At 41.6% G+C, this 26,440-nt stretch overlaps 1 protein-coding gene across 21 annotated transcripts in view; it reads right to left on the bottom strand.

The window, feature by feature from the left end:
- Window positions 1-26,440, bottom strand: part of ST3GAL6 (ST3 beta-galactoside alpha-2,3-sialyltransferase 6) — a 101,975-nt gene that overhangs the window by 46,614 nt on the left and 28,921 nt on the right. For 3 of the 21 annotated variants that reach the window (XR_015285032.1, XM_086883021.1, XM_086883024.1), the window contains exon 1: window positions 9,404-9,476. The gene's annotated coding sequence lies outside the window, so the exon portion shown is untranslated. The other 18 variants (XM_086883022.1, XM_086883016.1, XM_086883014.1 and 15 more) reach the window with 17 other exon arrangements.

Raw genomic sequence — 26,440 nt, 5'->3', positions numbered from 1 at the left:
TGTACTTATTATATACGCACATTCAGTACAGCATTAAGTTCGCCTTAAAACAAGGCACACTTTGTCTTCTAACAATGCCCAGGAGATATCCAAAACATCCTGGCTGATTTGGAGCTAGTGATTTTACCTCAGCTCTCACTGAAATGGCTTGAATTATCAAACTAAATCTACCAGTCAGTTAGGGAGAAGGAAAGAACAAATCTCAACACCAGGTTAAAATAAATCTCCCCAAAAAAATCCAAGAAAACAAAGCACACAAAACCCCACAACACTAAAGCCCACTCACAAGCAGAATTAGGGCTCTCGAGGGCAGAGGGAAAAACATGGTGGGGTTTTTGTTGCCTTCTTTTTTCCCCAACAGACAACAGAGGGTTTATTTACTAGCTTCACTACCAGCACCCAAAGAATTAAATGCTCCTCATCTACACGGACAATAAATCCCAAACAGATCAGACTACTTTCTCAATTCACTGTTAACAGTATCAGTCCTGGTCCATACTGGTATCAGAATCTGTCCCTAAACACAAACAGGTGCTTTTTTTATGACTAGTTTCCACAGTAACCTTTGTAAACCCCACTCATGATAAATTTCAAATGCACCAGGACTGCCATCATGAGATGGCACAGCTTTTTACTGTAATTTTTACTGTCCATATTTTAAAAATGAACAGGTTACGCTAGGCAAGTTTGTGTGGATTAAGAGGCCCAGAAAATAGGTGTGAACATGCACCTGGCCAGCATACAAAACAGAATAGTTAAATTTTCATTTAAATAATGTGCCAAACATGTCTGTAATCAGAGCCCCAAACACAACATATTTCTTCATTTTTGCTGTGCTGCCTCTGTCTTGCCTCAACTGCCAAAGAAAAAAATTATTTTAAAAACCCATACCACCACCACTCAAAAAAAAGCCCCAAACCAACAACTAAAAAAATCCCCTAAATCCCCGGCTGTTTGTGATGCAATTTACCCCACTAGAAAATTCTGCAAGTCAATCTGCTGCAAGGCATCTGTGCAAAGGAGAGCGCCAGGATTCTCAGGAATGCAGCAAAACACGTAAATGGAAAGTGCAAAGCTAAATTAATTCAGGGAGGGAGGAAAATGGAGATAAGTGGTAGCACTTATCCCACACTACTACAAAATCTTGGAAGCTTCGCACAGCAGGGATCCTACCAGCTGGGGAGAAATCTGCAGGACACCAGCAGTTTGAGCAGCTTCTCTGATAATGTTAATGCCTTGCATTTCCCAGTGCTCTCAATGAAAGGCATTGACTTTGCCTCTGGATCATGAAAATCAGAACACAAAACTTCACTGCTAACTACCATCAGAAAACTAATCCCAAACCGACAGTGACAAACTGGAAAAATCTGAATATTATAAACATTAAAACTATTTTCACAAGCCTTCTTTATACACAGCTTTGTTTTTTTAGCACTGAAGCTCAAATGCATTATTTACAATAACAACAAAACCACCCATAAGAAAAGCTCTAATGAGCCGCTTCATAATCATGAGAATGCTCTGTGGACATAAAATGTTTTAGAACTCACAAAAAACCATTGTACAGATTGCATCAGAGCCTGTATCTGATTCCCTAAAGGCTTTCAGTGCTTTGTTTTGTTTCTTAAACGTGAAAGGAAAAACTACCACATGGAATATCCAAACAGTGCATATCCTGAGGACTGAGAGCTACAAGACACACAACATTGTAGAAAAATGTAGGCCTGTAGAACATTTAACACTGTAAAGTCCTGGCATCTTCTCTGAATAGGAAAGGTTACCAGTGAGTCTACATGCATAAAATGTAAAAAAAAAAAAAGGAGATAAACTATTTGTAAGGTAGTGAGCTTTTCAAGTGGAACACAGATGAAGGTGTATCTGAGTTCAGCATTTAGTATCATTCATCATGTTTCTTTAAACAAAACTGAAATCAAATTCATAACAAAAACAGAGAAAAAATGAGCAGGCAAAACAATGTAAACCCAGAACTGGAATTCTTCACAGGGCAACTGTTAGTTGCTGTAACAGAATTCAGCTCTTTCCAGCAGAAAAGTCTGCACGTGTTCATTTATGAACTCCTGTGTACTCAGAAAAATAAAGTGATACTACAGCAATCTGTATTGCAGTGCAAACTTTTAGTGGGTATCCATCTTATAGTGCAGCTCATAGCCCTGAATTATGCACTTGAGTCTTCTTACCTATGCAAGAGGAAAGCTAATTATATCTGATGGTAATCTTAATTGCCATCTGTCTGGGAGGAAAGCTGCCTACACTAGTCACTACAGCACGCTGTGAAGGCTTACATGCTTTTCTCAGTGCTACACAGAGACACCCACTTACAAGAATTTCATACCTCAATTCTCACTGAAGGTTAAACATAACCCCTTTCCTCCCCAAAACTGATATATTGCTTCCTCTTGCCCGTTTTTCTGTTTCAGTAATTGAAAAGGACAGTCCTGTCTAAAATTTAGGGGAGTCAAAGGTGCCTATCACCCCACCCATGCATCCTCCCTGCCAGACTCATAGCCCTGCTGGAGGCTGCCAAAATGCTTAGAATCCCCGATGAGAGCAAGGAGGCACAAAGGCAGCCAGGCAGGAAACTGAGGGCAATCCAAGTCTGGTTTGTTGTAGGTGAAACAGGGTGTCTGATTTTGCAGTCCAGTTCTGTTTCACCAGTCCTTAAATGCTGCAGCAAAACGATGAGGAATTGCTTCAGGAGCATAGTATCTTTAAACAGATTAATTATCCTCCCCTACCTGGTCTTTTCTGAGCACTGGATATGCTCAGGGCTGCATGAGAGTATCTCCTCTGATGGCAAGAGAGTAAGAGTCCGGTAAGACGGGGCTCACCTCCCTGTGAGATGACAGCAGGGCAGTGGATTTTGTGGCACAGATCTGCTCTCCCATAACCAATCTGGCCCATGCTGCACCAGTGATAAAACACAAAGTCTAAGATTTCCTTCAGCATAAAACTTATAGTCTTCTAGAGCAATATACACTGCACCTGCTGTGTTGCCTACTGACATCTTTTCTTGCTACCCTCACTGCGCCAAATGCAGCTCAGCCTCCAGCACCACCACGTCCTATTGGATTGCTATCCATGCCACAGACGATGCAGAACTCCATTAGAGCATGAAATGCCATACAGTAAAAGGCTTTTTGTTCTGTTCTATCACATGTGTTCTCAGCATGAAATAAGATTTGTGCAACCATACCCTGGTTGTGTGCACACATGCCCTTTCTTTCCTTCCCTATAAAACTTTTGAAACCCTTTGGCTGATTTCAGTCAAATTCAAGAGATTAGGAACTTAATGTGCTTGAGATCTCCTGAAGTTTTACAAAAACAAACACCCAGCTGGGTAGAACGAAAACCCTACAAACTAATTTTTCATTAAAGATCAGAAAGCACATACAACAGAAACACATCTAAAATATGACTTCATTTTATCTTCTCATACATCTGTGTGGTAGAGGTGTCAGAAGCGTCTCTAGCCACTGAGGAAGGTGCTCTAATTTTAAAACGCTGTGCACGAACATATGGAAGTGCCCAAATTTCCCAAAAGAGTCGTAAGAACTTCAACAACTCAGACACCCTTTTCAAACACTTAACAAGTAACTTACTTGAGTCTGTTAGCTGACTTCAATCACCCAGCTTCAAAAAGTCACTTCAACACTAACCAGTATTTATTATAAATAATGTTCTCTGTGAAAAGTGAAGAATGAGATATTCCATTTCACCTTACATCTCTTTCTGCAAAGTTATGAATAACATTTTCTATTTAGGTTAGAACTCTTTAATACAAAGCCAAACTTAGCTGGAGGCTAAGCCATCTAAGAACCAATGTCCCAAGTTGAAAATAAATTAGTGTGCCATTAGCACAGAAAAATGAAAATAATTATTCCACTCAAATTATTTCAATGAAAATAAAGTAATAGTACTTCCTTAATACCTACTGCAAGAAAAAGCAGTCACTCTTGAGAAACTGCACTACCACTATGTACACTAACCAGCATTTTAATCACCTGGCTACTCAAAACCCAGGTCACTAGCCAGTAGGAAACTTGATTTCTGAGGTGTGTGGCTAGCAGTCTCAGATTTCCACAGGCTCTTCTACTCACTTTTAAAAGAATAGCCCTTTTAGCTCTTGTTGTGTGTGCAGGTCAGCAACACTACAATAAAGATCTGCTGCAGAGCTCAGAGAAGTTCTTTGGTAGACTGGATCTCCAGACAGACATTTGCATTGCAGTGGTATCCAGACCTTGCTTGTTTTCCCTGTTTTGCAGAGTCCTGAGGCCAGCAGTGAAATGAGAATGGTGTGAGGGGCATGAGCTTACCCAGAGCCTTAGCAGAGGTGGGCAGAGGAAATGTGATGGCCATTTAATAGTTAACGCAGAATATGTGTGTATGTATAAAATATAAATTGCATCACATGTGGGATGAGGGGAGAAGTCCTTTTGTCAGGGTAAGAAGGAAATGGAAGTTGTCTTTTTGCCTTAATCTTTTTTTTTTTTCTTTTTCTCCCTCATGTAATTGTAGGTTAACATAGCTCCCTCCTGGGCAGGTAATTTTTGAAGGTGGGTTGTGCTGATAGTTTTTTGCCTATGTAATGCCATGTGTAGGGGGGCGGGATTGACCTGTTTTGGAACAGGGGCATCCAAACACAATGCAGCAGTAGGTCCTGTGGGTTTTTCTCACTGCAGTAAAGAGAGAGGAATGTTTGCTGCCTAGGAGCTGTTGGTGAATGTTGTTGTTCATCATTTGCCAGTTAAAATAGGTATTTCTTAGTTCTTTTAAGTTACAGAACCTGACAGTCTTGCATCACCCACCAGGCCTGGTGGATTGCTCACAAGGTGAGCAATGAAAGCACAAGAAACACTTTGCTATTTCAGACCAGTGTCCATCTAGCCCAGTTCTGTCTCCAGCAGTGACAGCAGATGATTACTTAGGGACAGCATTTCATGGCCATTCTTTGTTTCATTCCCCTCATCCACCCATACTTGCACTTTCTGAGAACAGAAAATTAAAACTGACATGGGTTATACAACTGGGAGGGGGTTAAGGACAGGTTTATACAGCACTCCAGCTTCCCAGCTGATACAAGTCTTATTAAATACTGCAAAAATTTGAACAAGAAAAGCTAGCCATAGTTTTAACAGTTTCCTGCAGGAAAAAACAACAACCCCCCCAAAAAAATTCAAACCCAGGCTTTTCCCAGATAGAAAATGAGAAGGCAACAACTTCTCATGTTCAAGGGCATGATCAAGACTAGCTACCACATGCCAGCAAGCCTTGTGCATGTTCAGCAATCTGGACAAATCCTAACTTGTTTCCATGCTTCACCAAGTGGATTTAATACTATGGCTCCATTTAATCTTGTGCAAATGTTGTGTTCAAACAAACCTTATAGTCTATCTGCCATCTACACCACTAACCTCCTCCTGGTCTCAGTCCCACACATCAACTTCAGGCTACCTGAAGCACTGAGGAGATAGAGATGATGTTTCCAGGGTGCCCAGATGTGACACTGGTGGATGATGCAAGACTGTCAGGTTCTGTAACTTCAAAGAACTAGGAAATACCTACTTTAACTGGCAAATGACGAACAAGATTTCATTCCCCAATAGCTCCTGGGCAGCGAACATTGCTGTCTCTATTGCAGTGAGAAAAAACCCACAGGTTCTACCTCTGCATCGTGTTTTCTGACCTGCACACACAACAAGAGCTAAAAGGCCTATTCTTTTAAACGTGAGTAGAAGAGTCTGTGGAAATCTGAGACTGCTAGCCACACACCTCACAAATTAAGTTTCCTACTGGCTAGTGACCCAAAAGAAAGCAATACTGCAGCTCAGGAAATGGAAACTTGCACTGTAAATCAACAGATGTTAAGAGCTTCAGTGGTTATGACAGACCGTCATTTCACTCCTACCTGCTCTTAAAATCAGTTCCTAGATTACTCCATTCTGGTCCTCCTAAAACGAGGTAAGACCAACTGGCTCTGTAGGTTTTCCAGCCTTTCCTTCCCAGTCAGGGCAAGTGGAAAGTATTCAATTTTTTTACCTTGCTCTTCCTTGCTCTCCATTTACACTAGAATGTAAAAAACAGCCCTGGCACACCATACTCCAGTTTTACTGCTGCTGTTACGGTTGGGAGCAGAGGTAACTGACCAGTTCCACACAAACTTTGGGTATTATCCAAGGACATTCACAATACGCTCACTCTGTGACAGTGCTGTAAAGGGTCTTCCCCATAGGACACCAAGGCTTCATTTCTGCCTTCAAGACCAAAGAATGACCAAGCTTGGAAGGCTGAAGAGTCAACCCACCTGAGCAAAATTAACTTAAAAAGGTATTTTAGAATGATAGGTACACAACATAGGAAGAAGTATTGCTGCAGAATACCTTTAATAATACAGAATTACCACATTCTGTACCTGCATTTTTTCAACCCATTTTTCAAAAGGTGGTGACACTGCATGCAACCCATACACTCCCTGGTTTTGTTTCACAGCCCATGCTAGCTAATACTGCCCATCACTTTTCAATCTTTCTGTACAAATGCCACTACTGGTAACAGTGATTAATACACTGAAGTGCCAAGTGTTAACTGCTGTTAAAGGGTGATTTATAAAGAAAACAACAGCATGCACATCCTGTTTTTCTCTAGACCTCAATACATATCAAACCAAGAAAAACTGAGGTTTAGGCTCTTCTGTAGAAGGAAGATAAAAGTAAGATTTAAGCTTTAGGCAATTCACAGAGCAAACAGTAAGTACGAGTGGTTTTATTTTAATTTCCCTTTAAGGGTGTGAATAAGCACACAAGCAACCATATCTAAAAGAGAAAAGGTAGAAGAAACTGGACTAAAGGGAAAGTTCAGGGGCATCTTTACTCTGCTAAAAAGCTTCTGGTATTCTGAGTAAACAGATCGTAGAAAATAGAGACTCTGAAGAAGGAAAAAATTATGTACATTCAGTTACCCCATAAATTAGTTACTCACTATTATTCTACAGCTTGTCTATAAGGCTAGAGAAATGCATGAATAAATTATTCAAATGAACAACAAATTACACGTAGTAAGTTTGAAAAACTGACCCCTCCTCAGCATTCAGTGCACACTTCAGCTGATTTAGTTGAAATAGTGCAAACATCTGTAGGGAAAGCTGTCTGTAAAAAAGGTATTTCAAGAAGTCTTAAGACCATTCCTAAAACGCATTTAACTAGGGAGCCAAGGCAGAGCATCTCACATCATTCATGAAGCAAAACCAAGATCCTGTGCTACAGCTCAAGCTAAACTGTGGAGGAACAAACAAACAAACAAAAAACCCAAAAAACCAAGAGCCTTTCCTCAAAAGCCTTTTCAAGTCAATGGTATAGACAACCTAATGGAGACTCATAGTTGTCTCACAAGTTTTATCTTCAAATGATGTACTTGATTGCATCCTCTTCCAGGCTAGTGTGCTTGAATCAACACCAAGAGCACATGAAGCAACATGCAAGAAGAAATACACAAATCAGCCAAAGCAGGTTTATGTTAACTTTTCCAAACGTTTTCTTTTTCTTGGGTATACAAATCAAACTTTTACAAAGAAACACTAATCACAGCATGCTCAGAAACCAACAAAGAGAACCAGCCCGAGATTAAAGTGCTAATGGCACAAATAAGTTATCCTATCAGCTTCTATCCAAAAATGTACACCTAAGAAGAAAGCAATCATCGAAAATCTTCTAAAGCTGCCTTTGCGTGTAAGCTATCAAAGTCTTGAGGAGGTGGTGAAGGAGAAGCATCTCAAGCACTTCCCGCTGTGAAGATCTGTCACCACATCAGCACCCGTATTTCCCTCTTCAGTCAGGCAACTCCCCTGTGTAATTGCTAAAGCCATTATTTAACAGCACCCACAGTACACATCAACACAATGTTTTGTCCAACACCTTTCTCTAGCCAAAGCACTTCAACTCACCTATTTTCTCACCTATTTGTAACTTAGGTACCCGTGATCTGTCAGCTTTCAGGTTTTAGTGTCTCAACAAACACTCTGAAGCTGCTCCCATGGGCACATCCCTAACCGGCAACTGCTTCCAGAGAAAACTATTCCTCCTATCTTTGAACAGGCAGGGATAAGGACACTGGGCAACTCATGAGCCTCAGGGGATGATTCATACATCCCACAAGCATAAGTCTGCTAAAGCCAATATGACCTTCAGGGAGACCTGAGACTTAGCCACCTTTAATTCTGCTGCCTTAATGACAGCTACAAGCCTAAAGTTTAACTAAATGGACTGCTTCAATTCAGCAGAGACAGATGAGCTAAATGAGCAGGTACTGCATCAGATTGGGGAAGGTAAGCAGATTTATTTAAGTGAAATAAAAACCAGAGCTACAGCTGGTGAAGTCTTACCTGTTAGAGTTGTTTTAGTTTCAGAAATATCACTCCTAAGACCTAGTCAGACAAGAGTATTGCATGTTGATAGGTAGGAAACTGTTCCATGCACACTTCATTTTCCTTCAACACCTCTCTGAATTTACTTCTTTCAGTTTAGGAGTGACCAGTCTGATACTACGGCACTCTCCAAAATAACTGTTTTATGTATACCTTTTACCTGTAATATTCTCATATTTTTTTTAATTTACAACATTTTCACACAGTTCAGCTGAATTACCAGGTTAAAACAAGTGATCTTATCCCATCACAAAGTTTATTCTTTTCTTAACAGTTCTGCAATCATTCTATGTGAGAATAGCTCAGTAAAACATGGGTGAAGAGAGAGACAAAAATTGAAGAAAACAGGATAGAAAGTTTGAGCTGGGTAACAACACAACAGGCACAAATCCCAGTAGATCAGCTGCTCATCTCCCTGGAAATTTTAATTTGAGAAAGGACAGCAAGACTGAGCTCACCGCTTGCCCTAACTAAAACAGAAACACCACCCGCTGCCAAATAATAATCCAAATAGCAAAAAAAAAAAAAAGAAAAAAAAAAAAGGCAGCAGACATTAAATTTCCAGGGTTTGATTCTTTCCTAAAATGCAAATAATGGATTTGCATAGCTTAAGGCAGAGTCTACCCACAGAGCCATTGTTCCTTCCCCGAGGCCTTCGGCATTTCCAAGGAACGGTTCCGTTTCGGTACCCTTGCTAGAAGCAATCCTCTATCGGAACCTGCCTGAGCGGCAGCCATGGCAAACCGGTGGGATTACCCGGCCCAAGATTCAGCAAAAGCCACGAATCTCTCCTCTCATTTTACTTACGGGCCGCCGTCAGCTCCGCCGGGAGGCTCTCCCTGCGTGAAGCTGTCCTGCCCGCATGAGCCCACCGTCCCCCAGCCCTGCTCTGCCCACCCCCGGAGCTCCCACCGCCCCTTAACTCCCCATCTCCCCCCGTCCCTTCCCGCGCCCGCCCCAACCCACCGCCCGCGGGGGCCCCGAGGCGGCTCCGCCCGCCGCCCCGGCCTGCGAGCGGAGCTCCTCCGGGAGGCCGGGGGAAGGCGGGCGGCTCCCCCGCCCCGCGCCCACCAGGAGCAGCCGGGAAAATTCGGGCGGCCCCTTCCCTCCCTCTCGCCCAGCCCCCCGGAGCCGCCTACCTGTGTGCGGAGGCGCCCGGGTGCCCGGCGGACCCTCCCGCGCTCCCCGCCGCCCGCCGGGGGCGACAGCCGGCCCCGCATGCGGACCCGGGCAGCGCCTCAGGCCGGCCTCTCCCCCGCTCCCCGGCAGCCCGCCTGCGGCATCAGGCGCATCCAAGCGCCGCCGGGAAAGCGGGGGGCGGCGGCACTCGGGTTTCTGTCGGGCTCATCCCCACCGGGAACCGGCTCCCGACTACACCGCCGCGTTCAGACTTTTTCCCCCGTGAAGTTCCCAGGAATCTCTGGGAAACGTCTGGGCAGTCTCATCTCACCAGCTCTCAAAACCGATTAAAACTGTCTTCTCTTCAAAGGAGGCTTGTAGAGGCAGGCTCCATACCTCTGGAAATTCAGTTTAATTCCTTGAGTGCTTTGACCGAGCAACACGCTGATGCATTGAAACAGCCACTTTAACTACGAGGTAATTTACACTGAATAACAGTGTTGCTGGCAGCTGCTGCCATCAGCATTCACCTGAAGGAAATTTTAAATCTGGAAGCACGCATACAAAGCCTACATGAGATTAAAGCTAGAAGCTTTCCCGTCTGAAATGACGCAAGATCGTGGAACGGTTAAGGTTGGAAAAGGCCCCCAAGCTCCCTCGTGTCCAACCGTGGAACGTATCCCGACAACCATCCCATGTCCCACCGGCAAACTCGGGAACCAGCACTTCCAGCGCACCAGTCCTAGGGGTTCAGTCACCAGCCACAAGATCCACTCAGCCCGTGCAAGAGGATTTACCGAGCTATACTTGGAAAAGCAGGGGTGTTCACTTACCGGTTGTTAAGAGAGCAGCTTATTTTATCTTTAAATCATCCCAGAGAAGAGGGCAGAACTCGTCGCTTCTGCTCAGGGTCGCCCAGACTGCTGCTGCAGCCTCTGGCAAGTCCAGCCCGGTTCCCGCATGGTGGTGCTTATGACAGGATTCAAGAGGAGAGCTTGTTCAGCTCAGCCCCATCTGCAAGAGAAAACGTAGGAAGGAAGCACGTTGTCTATTTAGACCGCAGTGTTGTTCAGCTCAAGCTTGCTGAAATTCCTCCTCCATTTATACCAAAGCTCACCAGGGGGAGAAGACACGTGAAGAGAGATAAAGCGGTGCTGCGTCTTCCTCTCAGTAACGAGTCTGTCTTTTCTGACCGACTTCCCTGCGAAGCCGCAGACGCTGTTCTTCCTCCTCCTCCTCCCCCTCCTCAGGCCGGCGGCAGGAGCCTCTCCCCGGCCCCGGCAGCCCGAGACGGGGGGAGACCCGCAAAGCGGGGGGCAGCGAACCACTCCCAGCCTCCAGGAATAACCATCTAAAATAAGAAACTAATCGTCACCGTGTGTGTGTCGAGCGGGGTTGGGATCCTGTAGGGGCAGGATTCTCCCTCCCCAAGTACCTTTGCCCCCTGCCGTGAAACCCCAAGGAAAGCCATCCGAGGAAGAGCTACCCCCTGAGGAGCTGCTGCCAGGAGCAAAAGGAAGCAGCACCCAAGGCAGGCAGGAGTCACTGGGCTCTTGGAAAACCTCTCCGTACCTCAGCGCCCAACCGTTTGCCACTGGACCATGCCATTTCAAAAGAAAGTTATTAAAAAAATCTGTCCCTGATAAAGAGGATGAAAAAATGAGTTTGTTTGGAATCCTGTGCTGCATCAATGCTGTATTTTGCCCAGAGGAGTGAATCGTGCTAGAAGAAATCTGAGGGGTTGTTAATAATTTAATTGCCTTCTCCTGTTTCTATCTCTATGGCCCTGACCGCTTCCAATCTGAAAATTTCCTATATGATATTTCAGTGACCTCACAGAGTTTTTAGCATTGTATTAGACCAAGATGCTTCCTTGATTGGAAAAGCAGCTCCTATTTTTTGATGGTTGTCACTAGGAATGACCAGAGATGGATTCTGTTCTCAGCAGCAGTTTTCTGCAGCCTATGTGTACACATAATAAAAATAACAGATTGAAAGCTGGGAAATTTTGTCAGTTCTTCAGGGACTATTCCAGTCTTTAGCCTGCTGAGATGACTTTCAGTGTGTTCTGGGCTGGGAACCAAAGTTCAGTCCTCTGTAATTTGTCTTCCCTTGAGCTGAAAATACCTTAGTACTTTTCCCCTTCTCCCAAGAGGTTCCTCAGGTCTTCACCCTTCACATCCTGCCCTTTACAAAACCAAGCTTCTTCCAAGTATATAGATAAATTATGTACCTTCTAATGTTACTCTATTTAACTCTGCTGTATCTTTTTCCCATTTGCTGTCAGCTCTTCAGTCCTTACCCTTCAATTTGCCTAGGTATCGTAGGCACACGACCAAATAAAAAAAAAAAAATCATTAAGGTTGCACAACAAAGGAGTCAGAATTAGGATATATTAGAAGACTGATTTTGTGACTTTATGTTAGTCCTCATTTGTTTCAGGACATTCTTAAATTATGTAGTATTAGTATTATTTTGTTCTGGCTTTGCTTTATTTTGCAAGGCCATGTCTTTGTTTAGGATACAGGATGGACTTTCAGGATGTGCCAGATTTTTGCAGAACGAGATGTTGGGACTATTCACCACGGAAGAGTGTAGGAAACCTTGAGGAAATGGATGCTATTCCTGTCTCTGTTCCAGACCGGATGTGTGTGCTGCAGCTGCATCTTTTGTGCATGAGTTCATGTGCATGAGCTTATTTCACTCTGGCTAAGGTGGGTATTGGTACCAGTCCAGCAGGGATCTCTGAGCAGGCTGAAGGGCACAGAAGGAAGAATAAAAAGTGCTGTGGGCAAGACTGAGCCATGGCTCAGAGGCCAGCTCAAGTTACTGGTGCACCTCTGATGCCAGCTAGACACATGCAATGTTCATTCCTGTGGTGGTACCATGTGGTGACTTAGAAGTCATTTGATTTTACAGCTGACTGCAAGTTAAGTGTTTGTCAGTTTCCTCAGAGTCTTGCATGAGGCATCTAACTCCAGGAAGAGCTGGGTGTTCACAATTGCAGCCCAAAGCCCATAGGAGATAAAGTTCACTCACGGTTTATTGCCTTCCATTCGAGGCAGTATGTGTAAGAAATACAAAGAATTGCATCTAAGGTAGCTGAATACACCTTTATCTGGAGTAATGCATTATAGTGGTCAAGTAATGTAATAATCTAACTTGCATTAATGTAATTTCACTTTGGTTTCTTCTGGCAATTGTAGCTGCCCCACACCAGCAACAGAATGAAAGCTGGCATTTGTTGTCCTCTAAATATGTTGAGCTAAATTCAAGGATTCAAATGGAAATTTGAATAATTAATATAGTACAAAAAGAAGTTTAGTTCCTAGTTGTTTTTCAAATAATCTGTACAAGCTAGAAGTTAGTAACTAATCTGAAACCCAGTGAATTTTTGAGCACAAAGTACAAGGAATCATTAGGATATAGTCTGTTTGAAACAAATTATTTGGTAACAATAAGAATCTTTCAAAATGTTTTTGAAATAGTTGACTAGCAGGAAGTCAAATGAATGCTCCTGCAAGCAAATACAATGCATGTGACCAAAAAGTCAACAGATTTGCTCTTTCAGTTGAAAATCAACACTCCTGAGACACAAACCTCTCCCCAAACCAAACATAAAACCCCATAAACCTTTAAATGTAAAGCAATAACTAAAATAAATCTGAATAAAATGTAGTCATATTTTAGTTCCAGAAGAAACTATGTACCTCCTGAGCTATTACTAAACTAAGAAAATGTTGTTGTCTCTATCTCAGCTTGCAAAATCAGAGAAAAATAAAGAGGAGAATTAAAAGAAACAGAAGGGAAAACTGTTGAACATGAGAAAATCAAAACTGGAGAGAAGAAGGAATAAAGAGGATGGAAAGTTGCAGCATCATAAAAGTGATTTCCCCATCAATCCAATAAGTAAGATGACTAATCAAGCTGTGTGTAGGCAATGCATCATATCTATCATACATTTCTGGTCTTAGAACTAAAATGCAACAGAACTGTCACCCTTCATAATTACTTTGGGAGATGAATGCATTTATAGAAATACAGACTGTCACAACATGTGGGTCCCTTCCAACTCAGAATATTCTGTGATTCTGGGATCCCTTCTCCACCCATCTGCTAGCTTTACTGCCTACATCACAGTCTGATCCTAATCTTTATGTCACACCATGAGAACTGCCCTGAGTCCCACACATGCTCAAATCTCTGCTATTGAGCTCCAAAACCTGTCTCAGCACAACTGTTTTGCACAGGTTCTCTCAGTTCCCTTGCCTAGGTGCTCGGGGCTGCCCCCAGGTGCTCTTCACTGTACTTACTGTTCCAGTTGTAATAAGCACCAGTCCTTACATAGCTTTAGTCATCAATTTGTGGTTGCATGATATTTCTTCCAGAGACTCTTTGCCAGGAGACAACTTGCTGAAGCCTGCCCCACAAGCTTTAAAAAAAATCTTGTTAGTGGTTGTAGCACATCTCATCAGAACCCACAGTGTTTGTCATGAGCTCACAGTGTGCAACCCTCACCTGGTTTGAGGTCATTTTTTCAAGACCTGGTCAACCAAAGAACTATATTAGGCTGTGGCTGCTTTCTCAGTCCCCAGGGCCTGCCTTTTCTGGGAATTGCAGTGCTTTCTCCTGCCCCAGGCTGTGCAGTGCTCCTCTACTCAATCTGGGAGACAGGACACCAGTAAACAAAACATGATGGCAGGAAATGTCATGGAAATAACCCAGGTAGGCTGAGACAGCCTCCCTTTATTTTTACTCCAGTAAAATGCAATCTGGGGTGGTGAGCACATTAGGAAGTGCTATTTTCCAACAAAAGTGAAGCCTTTAATGCATGTGTTTATATGTGAGCATCTACAAACCCATAAAGAAATACATTATCTGATAGGCACTAGGCATTTTTGTGCTTCATTAGGCATATGCAGAACAACAAATAGGTCAAAGCACACACACTTGAAGAGCATTGCAAACAAAACAGTGGAAAGAAAAAGGGGAAAGTGTTTGAAAAATTACAGGAAATGTGTCCTGAGCAACTTGGGGTTTTCACCAGGTCAAGAACAACATTAAACCTCAGGTTTCACCCCACCAATTGTTCTCTTCTTTCCATTTAATTAGTGTCATATGGAATTCAAATTCCCCACTTGTCCCTTCACCCTCCCAATGGATTTCAGTATACTGAGTGACTCCACCTATGTGTGTCCATGGGTAACCCAAACAAGCTTCATGGCACCAAAAGCAGCAAAGCAGGCAAGAGTTGCTGCTTCCTGCCCTGGGCAGGAGACAAACCTCTCAAGATCCAGTTCTCCTACCCATCTACCTGGGACACGGCAGTCTCCTCCCTGTAGCTTGCAGGCATGCAGTAGACTGCTGTTCCCAGAGGATGTCAGCTGTGGCATCTGGCACAAGGGAAATCTGGGAAAAGGAGAGAGGTGGAGGGGTGCATGGGAGAGATAACCAGTTGAGGGGGGTGGCAGGGTGGTGGGAGACTCTTACTTGCAGTCTGCTGCTAGGTCACAGCCCCAGTGCCAAATGCAGGAGGACACTGAGCTCAGAGAGAACAAGAAATCCTTGATCCTGTGGCTCTGGGTCCTACCCACTTGGCCTGTGTGCTCAGACAACTGATATAAGCTATTTCTGGAAGATGCAATCCTCGCCCTCTTATGATAGCTCTGTCAGTCCTACACTACCATGCCACTCTCCGTGTCTCCTTTCCAAGGAGAGGCCTGCATGTAAGATGCCTTTGCCATTTAAAGCACAGCTTAATGCCCAGTTTCTTTCTCTGTGCATTTTATAAAAAAGACTTCCCTGTTTTTCCCACTGGCTCCCCATAGCACAGCCTCTGATTCTGGCCTTCTGACGCCCATATTTTTGTCCTGCGTCCTGCTGGCTTCACCTGTACAGCCAAGTCATTATTACAAGTGCTCAGGCAGCTACTGGAGTTCTCAGATATAAAACCCTTCCACTTCAAACTTTCAGCCCACTTCTTTGGCCAGTGTTAACTGGCCTGGATTTCTTTACTGGTTTGCTGCCAAAGATCTGAGAACAGGTGCAGAGTTTTTCTGGCAAGTACTCTTCAGGCTGGTCTTTACTTGAAAATGTGATGTAGCAAGTCAGTACACAAAACAGGGCTGTAAAAGCGATACAAATAGCTATGATTAGATTCCAGGGAGAAGGAGAGTGAGAAGTTAGGTGAGCCTCTGTGAGCCAGAAATGTTATAACAAACTGCTAGAAGCCTTGTCATGTGTGAACAGCATGCTAATTTCAATGAGACACAGACACATGCTGAGAAGACGAGTGCTTTGCATGTTTCTTACTTTTAAAACTTCAAGTTGCACTCAGAGTCTTGGATGTAGGCAAAATGTGAGAAAATTTTAAATGCATTTATTTCCATGACTGACTTACCCACTTACAATTACTGCCATAATGTTAATGCCCATGGCTAGTGAGCAAATGGTCACTTGCCAGAGGTTGGAAGAATCAGTAGGAATGCACACAAAACTGGGCTGGTGGCACAAGAGAGTGAATCCTTCCATTGTGGTACTCCAAGCTGAACAGAGCAATCCTATGGCAGAAAAGGCTGGCTTAGTCTTTGTAACTCAGGAGAACAATAGCTCATGAATCAGACTTTTTTACTGCTCTGCTCCTGTTCCAAATGGAAGCTAGACATGGCCCATGTGGAAATGATCAATAAGCCAAAATCCAAGCCATGCGCAATCTTAGTACAATACTCCTTCTATTTCAATGTTTAGCCATTTCATCTATGCAAGTGGAAAGCATCAACTGATCTTTGCAATTTATTTAAAGCCATCTGTCAGTTAACTCACCATCATTTAATTCATCATAAAATTCCCCATTGTATAGAAACAGGAAGCTCCACTTCCAGCAGCCCAAGCCACCTGCTCACAGCCTCTGTTTTTTGAGGGGTGGTTATTTTTGATTTGGACGCATCACTGAAACCTGGCCTTTTTTGTCTGCAGCTAAAATACAATGGTGTAAGAAAAGGTCTGTCACTGAAATGTTATTATGGAAACACTACTGGGAATTGTGCCATGGCCAATTTTAACTTCCCAGATACTATTTGGGAAACAAATGCTTCTAATAATAAAATTGGGCCCAGCTAGCCATGTGTGTGATAACTGACAGATTCCTTCTCAGTAGTCACTGAGACAAAAAGAGACAATCTCAAATTAGTAAGTAATGAAGACACTAAAAAAGACCTGGCCATAGAAAACTGCATTGGGCTAAGTGCTCAGCAATTGTTTCCATATCCACGGACAGAATAACAAACATAGGCAAAGGGCAGACAGTCAAATAAGGAAACTCACTAGCAAATTCACCTGCACTAAAGAGCTGGAAGACTTGACTGTGGAGGGAGATTGGAATAGATCTAGATCAAAGATACAAACGCTATCCAAATGTATATATTCCTGGCAAGGAAAAAAAAATCTTATTGAGAAACACTTTTGACCTGAATAAATGGGAAAAAAAAACACTTCAGAGAGGTTCTTAGGAGTCAGAAATAGTAAACAATCCTGGTCAACAAAGATAGCCTTTGAGTAGAGACACATAGGATTAAGGCCAGTTTTGTCAAAAGTCAAATGAGCCAGAACATGGAAAAAGTGATAGAAGTAAACAAGAAATAAATCTTCAACCACTCACAGAAAAGGAGAACATGCCTTAGATGGTATTTCTCTGGTAGAGGCAAGGAAGCAGTAATGCAAGTGTACTAAACTCTCTGTGGTGCTTCCCCCAGAACACAGGGTATGATTTGTGCTCTCACACTCTAGAAGGAAGCAGTGCAGGAGAAGATGCAGAGAAGGGTTACTGGGTTGTCTTGTGAGAGAAGCTGAACAATGCTGGCAGGAGAACAAAGGAATACAAACTGACTGTGAATTTAATAAGTTCCTTGCCACAGAAGAAACCTGCAGACTTGCTGGTACCCTTGCCAGGCTTTCTGCCCCTCTGTCTGTGTCACATTATCCTTTGGCTCTTTGGCCTTTTCCTACAACCCTCAAGCTCGTTGTAAAGCACTTGAAGAGATGCTTGGCACAACATAAATTGGTGGTGTAATGGTGGTGTATGGTGGAAATGTTTTATGGACATTTTTGAACAACAAACTCACTGTGCAAAGTTGCATGGCCATGGCTCATAGGGTGAGGTTCATCCAATAAAATTGGCATCATTTGAAGACAAATGCATTTCACCTTTCTCCTTCTTCCCTTAAAAGCAGGGAAGGGCTAAGTCAGAATACTTACAAATATACACCAAAAAATAGCTTTTTGTAACTGGACAGTGCTCCTAGTAACCAACTGATAAAAGGCTGCAAATTCACACCTTCTCTTACAGAAATACAACCAGAATTAAGCAGCTTTCAGTTATATCTCTCCCTGGCACAGTGGATGTTTGCATCATTACTTGTGCTTTTGAGCCGGTTGCTGAACTTCATATGACCATGTGGAAATGTCTTATCTCCAGCAAGTACAAGTGAAACCCAGCTGTCATTGCAATAGAAGAAAACCAGGCACTGCCCCTCCATTATTCACAGCTAAAAGCAGAATCCACCTCACTGCCTATTTTAAAAAGCACTTTTTTTTTCTTCTGAAGATTATTTTTGGAATTGTTAAATTTTGTTTTTTTTCTTTTTTTCTATTTTAGTAATTGGGAAGCTCAGTTTATTTTTAACTTTCTTATGAATCTGCTCTGAACCAGAGCAGATTCTTGCCCTGAAGGCATATAGGAAAAAGATAATTACAGAATTAAATTACCTGTGACAAAGAGTTTCACTTTGCCAGTTTATGTAGTTGTCTCATGAGCTCGACCAATTTGGGATGGTCAGAAGTCTCTATTTAAATCAACTCTAATATACATATGTAATAGTTATTTTAAATTAATTACATCTGAATAAACAGATCTATTAAGGATTTCCTATTACCATGCTTGGTAGGAGCTGTCAGGAGTTAGCTGTGTACCCCTACAAACAAACAAAGACAACCTTGGTGGAGTGCTACCAGTAAGATTGCTTAAATATATACTTAGAGCTGAATTGATAAATCACAAAATGCTTTATAAAGTGAACATCTACCTTTAGGTGACAGAAAATTTGATCCAAAGTCAGCAGTAAAATCCACATCCCACAAGGAGATATGGTCTTGTAACTCTCATCATATTGAAGGGTCATGACCATAAACATGCCAATTACCCCACTACTGTTGTGCCATTGTTGCTGGCAAGAAATCACAATCAGTGATTTACAATAGAGCATAACAGAGATAATGACAGAGAAATTTGAGAGCAGAATTTGAATCACTGATGCTGCAAGTCAAAAGGTCGACTTCATTGGAGAGAAGGGTCCTGTGACCTTTGGCAGAAGAACCAAGTAGCACAGGATGCTAACAGTTGCACAAGTTACATGCCTTTCATATATTGATAGAAGCAGAGGTGGTCTTTGCAGAAGTCAAAGCAAGGATTAAAGACTTATTTTCAGAAAGAAAAGAACTCATAAGACTTTACCTTGTCCAGGCTGAGCCTTTTTGCCTTTACTCTTTCCTGTTTCCAGTTTTCTACTCCACCTGGCTGTTCTTCTGTTTATCCGGTGTTTATCCACTGCTTGTGAACAGTGTTTTAGCATGGTAGGTAACACAGCCTGCTTTCTGAACAGGTTTTTTTTCCATCTAAAATGCCTGCAAAGTGGATGGTTACTAAAATACACCAAATTAACTATAACTTCTCACTAGAACTGCCTGATTATTTTAGATTATCTTAAGACAAATCAAAACGTGTTTTTTCTTCTTTCAGTGTTAAGAAGCTTCTGCAAAGTGAATGCAAATGAATGATGTCATCTGCCATTCTAAGTGGAAACTTTTTTGCTTTTTACAAACAAAAAAAGGTGATTTGTTTGGCCTCTTCAAAACACTTGCTCAGTCATGTATTGAACCAAGACAGCAAACTGCTCCCACATAAATGATGACATACATCTTGATTTTTCAGGTCTTCAAGACCAGTAGGCAAAGACAGAGGAAGAAGACAAGACTATATGACAAGAAAGAAAACAGGTGACTTAAGAAACCCCAAAATTGTAGAAAAGAGGTTGGTTTGTTTTTTTTCAAACTGTGCAGTTTTAGTTAATTTTTTTCAATAGACATTACCTGCTTTTTGACAGTAACTTCTATCTATGTCCAAAGTGTCTGGAAAAAGAGGGCTTGGGCCAACACTGCAGTTCAATTCAGACACATCATGATTTAGATCAGTCTTCAGCTGCTTGATCAGTGTGCTCTGTGGACAACTGTCAGCTGACTCTGAAAGCATTTCAGAGCTTAGGAATAAGAAGATCAGGACAAGCTGCAGCTGAAAAACTAAGAAAGGGGATCAGTTTAGTTTTAAGCTGGTAGACATGTTATGTCACTGTGAGACACTAAGACGCAGAAATTCCATGAGAAAACTCGTATTAGCTGCATCTGACTCTACAACTTGGGATGTTCAGCTCCTGTTATGCAGACTGCTTGCTTTCCTTCACCTACTGTTGTAGTTGCTAGTTAACTTTTAACTAATACATTTTAAATCAAAGTCAAGGGATACTTCTCCTTTGGGATCCTGCTTGAATTCCTGCTGATTGATTCCTTAAGATTCTTGTAACTTCAACACACAGACTTCCAATGTCTTCGCCTGCAGTCGGCCTCTTTAGCAGATTTTTCAAAGTCAGGAATATTAGGAGCCCAACAGATCCTGGCAGTCCTCTAGGGAAGGAGTGTCCAGGATTTTCAGATTCCTTGCCCCCAACAGCCTAGAAATCAAAGAATCTCAATGGTCCCCTCCCTTTCCTTACATCCCACTGCATGGGCTGAAAGGGAAGGAACAAACAAGCCCCAGCTTCTATGGCAAATCCAGAGACTTTTGAAATTGAAGACTCCATTTTCTTAATCTTCCCCAGTCCTAATTTGTTGAAATCAGCAAGCCAACATTTTTCAGATTGCTGCTCTGTGGAGAGCTTAGCAATTATGTTTCAATGCAGTTTGGAATTAAAACAGAAATGTTGATTTTCAAAGTCACCTGTGATGGGAATTGACTGTTCTCTCTTCCTGCCTCTGGTATGGGAAGCATCAGAACTGTGCCTTTGGAAAGACAGACAAATACAAGTCTGAAGAAGAGGTAATTAATAATTGTCTGCAGATACTGCAGTGGCAAGTTTGAAGAGGAAAAGCCTCTTATTAGTTTAAAATTTGATTTAAAAATATGCATTTCCAAAAACATTTGCCATGGGAATAGAAGATATTTAAAGGAAAAAAAGCATTATTAAAACTACAGTGAGAAAATCACATGTGGAGATTTGCAAAACTGTATCTAGTATGACCACTGGTACAGCTGGTTTCACCATATTTTTTAAGCAAGTTTTTAGGGCTCAGCTGTATTGAGAATGTTGGCAATCCAATGTTTGGCTGTTGAGCTGATTAGACTGAGCAAAACTAGTTTTTCCTAAACAACAGGAGGAAAAAACCGTAAAACAATCAACCCATACCTTTGACTGGGAAAAAATTTCTTAACCTCAAACACCATAAACTGGAATTCAACAGAGGTGTAATCAGATGAATCACTCTACCAGCATGTTTAAGATAAAGTGTATCTGCAGTCCTCAGAGACAATAAAGAGACAGCCAAGCTGATATAAATACTGAGCAAACAAACAAAATGCAGGCTTGACCATCCTGCTATTGGTCTAAAACAATTATACTCCCATGCATGTGTTTAAATTCTATACTATGAACTTTAAGTTACCTTTCTGTTTTCTTGCAAGGCAAAAATTTAAGGATGAAAGATGCCCCACTTTAGAGTAAGCCAACACTTAGTTGATCAGTATGTTTGATAGCTATGCCTGCAGAAGAGGAACAGGCATTGCAATTACCAATGTTAAGAGAAATAAGCCATCATTGGACTTTTCTTCTCCACCCTAGTTTATAAAGCAATTCCTATTATTATTGGTAATTGGTATAACAATTATTATTATTATTATTCTTTACTTTCAGCTAAAGAAACTGCTTTTTTGACAAAATTGGAACAGCCTTTCTTTGCAGGTTTCACCTATACAGGATGGTGAGGCTCACACTTACCTGGGTTGATGAGTATGCTTTATCAACTGTGGGGATAAAATGGTCATGATACAGGAGTGTTAAAACGACAAAGCAAAACAAACCCCAAACTTATTCATACATAGAGTACAATTTTCCTGCTATTTATTTGTATGCCAGGAGGCTTAGCTGCATCTAATGATTTATATTGCTACATGTTTTGTTACAGGTATGGTCAATTGTCAATAACAAATCTGCCAAAAATTCATAACGTAAACATCAAAAGACCCAAACCTAATTATCAGAAGTAATAGCACAGTTTTAGACTAATGAAGTATGTTTGATAAGTTTGTCGTTTTGTCCTGTTCTGTTGCCTATGAGAAAATCTTGATTATGTAAACTTGCTAACTTGTAATTACTTGCAGTAATCACTCATGATTAACTGCAACAATTTTACAGGAAAACTTACAGGTGAATTTACAGCATCTTGATTCAAAATTTACATTAGTTGGCTTATATGAATGTAATCACTAAAAAAAAATATTAACAAACCCCCAAAACACCAAGGGGAAGCAAGCTCAGTATTTAGTTAGAGTTTTGCTCAAAAATGGACCTTAACTGCTTAGAATGCTGTAACATTTGCAGAGAGAGTTCACTTGGGACAGTATGACAAATGTTCTGTGGTGTGTAGGTAGGCATGGGTACTGCTGGAGTGGGGAGGTGCCAAATACTAAGAGGGAGTTCACCAGTGAAACTTGGAAACAAAGGACATGACTCAGATTTTCAAGAGCACCCAAACATTTGTAGAAAAGCATTGCTAGGGTGACTTACCAAGGATTTGTCACACTCCCTGAAGTCATGAGAAGGAAATCACTGAAATACACTGTTAATGTAAATAGCTACAAAACTAGTCCAAGTTTTCAGTGTTTGAGAAGCTCAATGAATGTGAAGTTGCACTAATGATCCCCACAAATGAAAACACCTTCAGAAAACAAGTACGGTCAGGTCTGGGCCACTTGCCCCAGCTGGATGCTAATAGCAACAGTGAGAACCCATAAACACCATCTTCAGAACACCAGCAGCTTTCAGAGTGCTTCTTGTCAGGTGTCCCCACACACACCTCAAGCAAGAAGGAACTGCAATGAACAGAAAAGAAAAAATAAAAGAAAAAGGCAGATAGTTTGTTTCTGTCTTGTAGCCTTGGTGCACTGGTTGGCCAGCACAGCATCACAACCCAGGTATTTCTGTTTGAGCTTGGATCTGCCAGGAAATGTCCACAACAGGTGGCAGATAACTCTACTGAATAGCCAAATGTACTGGTTTTGCATTAAATTACCAAGGTTTAAAGGAACTAACAGAGGCAAAACTAAATAGTCCTGGGTATTAACATTCACCCATGGAGCGGAAGTTCTGAAGGTTTCTACACAGGAAGTGGCCACCTTTTAAGAAAGACTTAAATTATCCAGAAAAGCCTTAAGCTCTTCTTGATCTGTCTCATCTACTGGATCATGCTTTAGCTCCCTGTAATAAAACCACAAGACACAATCAAGGGACACAGTCAAACACACGCATACACACATTATTCTCTCTCCTCTCTTCATTATGGCCATTTTGGGTTTTAAATCAGATCTCTTGGTTAAGGTACAGCTGGAATGACACAAATTTCTTAGCAGTTGAAGAGAAAATAAACTGAGAAGTCGAGTAAAGCTAATGTAGCTACTCCACAAATGAAAAACTACTCTCACTATGCACCAGTTTGTTGAAATTTGTGATTTCTGTATTTACTCATACATGAGCTGCAATCTATCTCTTATCTTGGGCAACTATTTCCTGTGTGGATGTCTTTTCAGTAGTCTTGCTCTCTTATTTTCTTGCCAAGCTTCCTCCTTTATTTTCTATTTATATCCATACACATACTTTAGTTTTTCTCCTCAAGTATCTTACCCTTTTTTCTCCTCCCTATGAAAAGAATAATATGTGCACAAAAGGTTTCTCTTCTTCTTCAGTCTTCTTTTCACTACCCACATCCCTGATTTCTGTCCAGCTCTTCAGCCACTTGGAAAGAGACTCCCTGATCCCAGGATCTGCCCTCTAAAAAACCCTATCAATACAAAAGAGAAAAATACTCTAAAGAATTCTGAAAATGCTTTTGTTGTATGGTAAAGAATCTGTGAGCCTGATCTAAAACACTGAAAGCCTCCTGAAAGCCACTGAAACACTTACTCTGATTTGGACTGAAAGTTAGGTCTTACAAAGGGTAACAAAATAAGAAGCCTTCTGTAGACCAGCTTTCCTGCAAGTCAGCAAGCAGAAAGCTTGGGTTGCTGCACCCCTATTCCTGGAAGGAGGATAAGAGAGTGGAAAAGGATGAAACTTATTCTGAGATAGCTTACTGTTCCCAAAGCCAATGGCTGAGATCTGTCCTTGCATAATTGTCCTACTCCATTGTTGATTTTGCTGGCATTCTTTCCATTTTGATCAATGCAACTCTCCTCAAGGCCTAAATGGGAAAATATTACTTCTTTATGCATTTATTTACCTTCAGAATCTCAACAATGATCCTCATGCTCCACAGAAGAGGACATCTGGCCAAGCTTTGTGTCTACTCACTCAAACTCTTTACTCTGACTTGGTTGTACTGATTTAGCTAAAGTAGACTGACAATCTGAAATTAAATTAACCACAGGAAATAGACTGAACTAGCTTGAGCTGTTGATGACTTAGGAAAAATACCCACAAACAGTACATGCACTGATTTGAGTCAAACTCATGCAACTGTCTTGATCATCTTCCTCTTGGTTTCTCAATCCTTGTTCAGTTATTTAAGGGCCACGGCATAGGCTTTTTCCTGGGAAAATGCAGATAAAACAATTGCCTCAGAAGAATGTGGTCCATGTGGTGATCACCTGAAAAAGATCACAAGGTGAAATGAAAAGAGATATAAGGCATAGAAGCAGCTATTATACTTAAAGCCTAACACTGCTTGATAAAGCAATGTTTTTGTGTCATTTCATAGATTGGGATTATGTACTTGCTGCAGTATGTCAACCAGGCTCCTGGTGAAAATATTTAATGATGTTTCCTTCTGATCTAGGCACTTTCCAGTCTGTCTGAATCAATAAAAACTGAATAATGGCAGAGCTAGAAGAAGGACAACTAGGTGAGTTTAACACATCTGGGTAAAAGTAGTTTTTAACTTGAGACCTCATGGTATTATAATAAACACATATGCAGCAAAAAATAAATACATGGTTCTGCACATGGTTTATCACACCATGTGGTTTCACATATATTGCCATATATTATGCCATGGCCATATGCATGCAGTACATACCAAAAAACCTAGGTTAGTGCACACTAATGAGACACCTGATCTGGTAGGAGAGCATAAAGAGCAGAGGGAAGAGAGGTGGGCTAAAGGAGAAACACAGTGATAGGAAGAGACACAGCAAAGAAAACTATGATAGGAGGAAAATGTGCATGAACTGAAGATATATTAGAAAAATGAGACTGAATTAAGAGAAGAAAATAGTAAGATATTCCAGAATTTCTTCAATAATAATATTTGAATGGCTATAAAAATAATAAACACATCACCCAAATGATTCCTAGGGCTGGAACTGTCAGTCCAATTTGCAGACCTATACAATTCACTTTTCACTTTTGAAAACTTTACCTGGGATACAGGCTGCTTTCTGCTGGCATTAGAAACACCATGGCTGCCTGGTGCTTACTATTTCAGAGAACATTATGCCACATGGGCTCCTCAGCCCATAAGGTCCCTACATCACTGCAGATTGCTTATGTGATCTAATGTTACACAGCAATGCATGGGCCAAGATTAGGGTATGTCTTGGAGCATACACATCTCCAGGCTTAGACCCAAATTCTGCTGTTCAACAGAACAGAGAGAAAGAACTGAGCCCTGTGTATCTGAACACTTGCAGGTACAGCCACAGATTGGTTATTAAATAACCACACAGGATCAAGAATTAAACAACTAGCCCTCTCTCTCTTTGCTCGCTCATACATGTTTTGTAGGCATGAATAAACTGTGAAAAGTGGTCAGGACATCTTGCATTCCAATTCCTTGCCTTGCTGGGGGCTCTGGTGGGACCTCAAGAAAGTTATGTCTGGTATAACCCTGATTTCAAGATTTCCCATCCTTAAAACTGTAGCCTTCTCTATCTTGTTAGCAGTTTTTCTAATTGCTGTTGCTTTCCTTTCTTCATAAGGAATGAAAGCAATTTAGATTCTTAACTTACCCTTCAAAAAAAACCCTACCCCAAAACCCCACACCCAACTCCAAACCCAAGGGGGATCTTAAGACAGGTTAAGACAGCCATCAGGCCAGTGTAACTTGGGCTGGCTACCATAGTTAAAAGTTTATAGGAAAGATCATAGTTTAACAAAAAAAAGCTTATCCCAAGCTCTATCTTCAATTGCTGTCTCCACTGTTATTTCAGATGAATGCCAATGTAAATTCATCACATGCCACCTTCTGATGTACAAATATATGTTTTAGCTTTTGGGCAATGATAAAATAGTGATGTATGCACACAACTTTAACTTCTATATGGAGAAATAGGGTATATTAGTCTAATTAATTTAGTATCTTCTGATTTGGTTTAAGCTGAATATTGGAGAATGGAAACAAGGCATAGATGCAGTCGGGATATGCCTTTCCTACATAAGTAAGGCTCCCATGTCACCAAGGCCTGACCTTGAACTCAGGTGCTTTGGAGTATGTGGCCATTGGCATGACTGGTTGTAGACCTGCTGGGAGGTCCACATGTGCTGCCTGCCAGTTCCCTCTGCAAGGCTGAGT

Source organism: Cyanistes caeruleus, chromosome 3, assembly GCF_971803275.1.
Source record: "Cyanistes caeruleus chromosome 3, bCyaCae1.hap1.1, whole genome shotgun sequence".
NCBI classification, from domain to species: domain Eukaryota; kingdom Metazoa; phylum Chordata; class Aves; order Passeriformes; family Paridae; genus Cyanistes; species Cyanistes caeruleus.
This window is presented reverse-complemented; position numbering and strand designations above follow the sequence as displayed.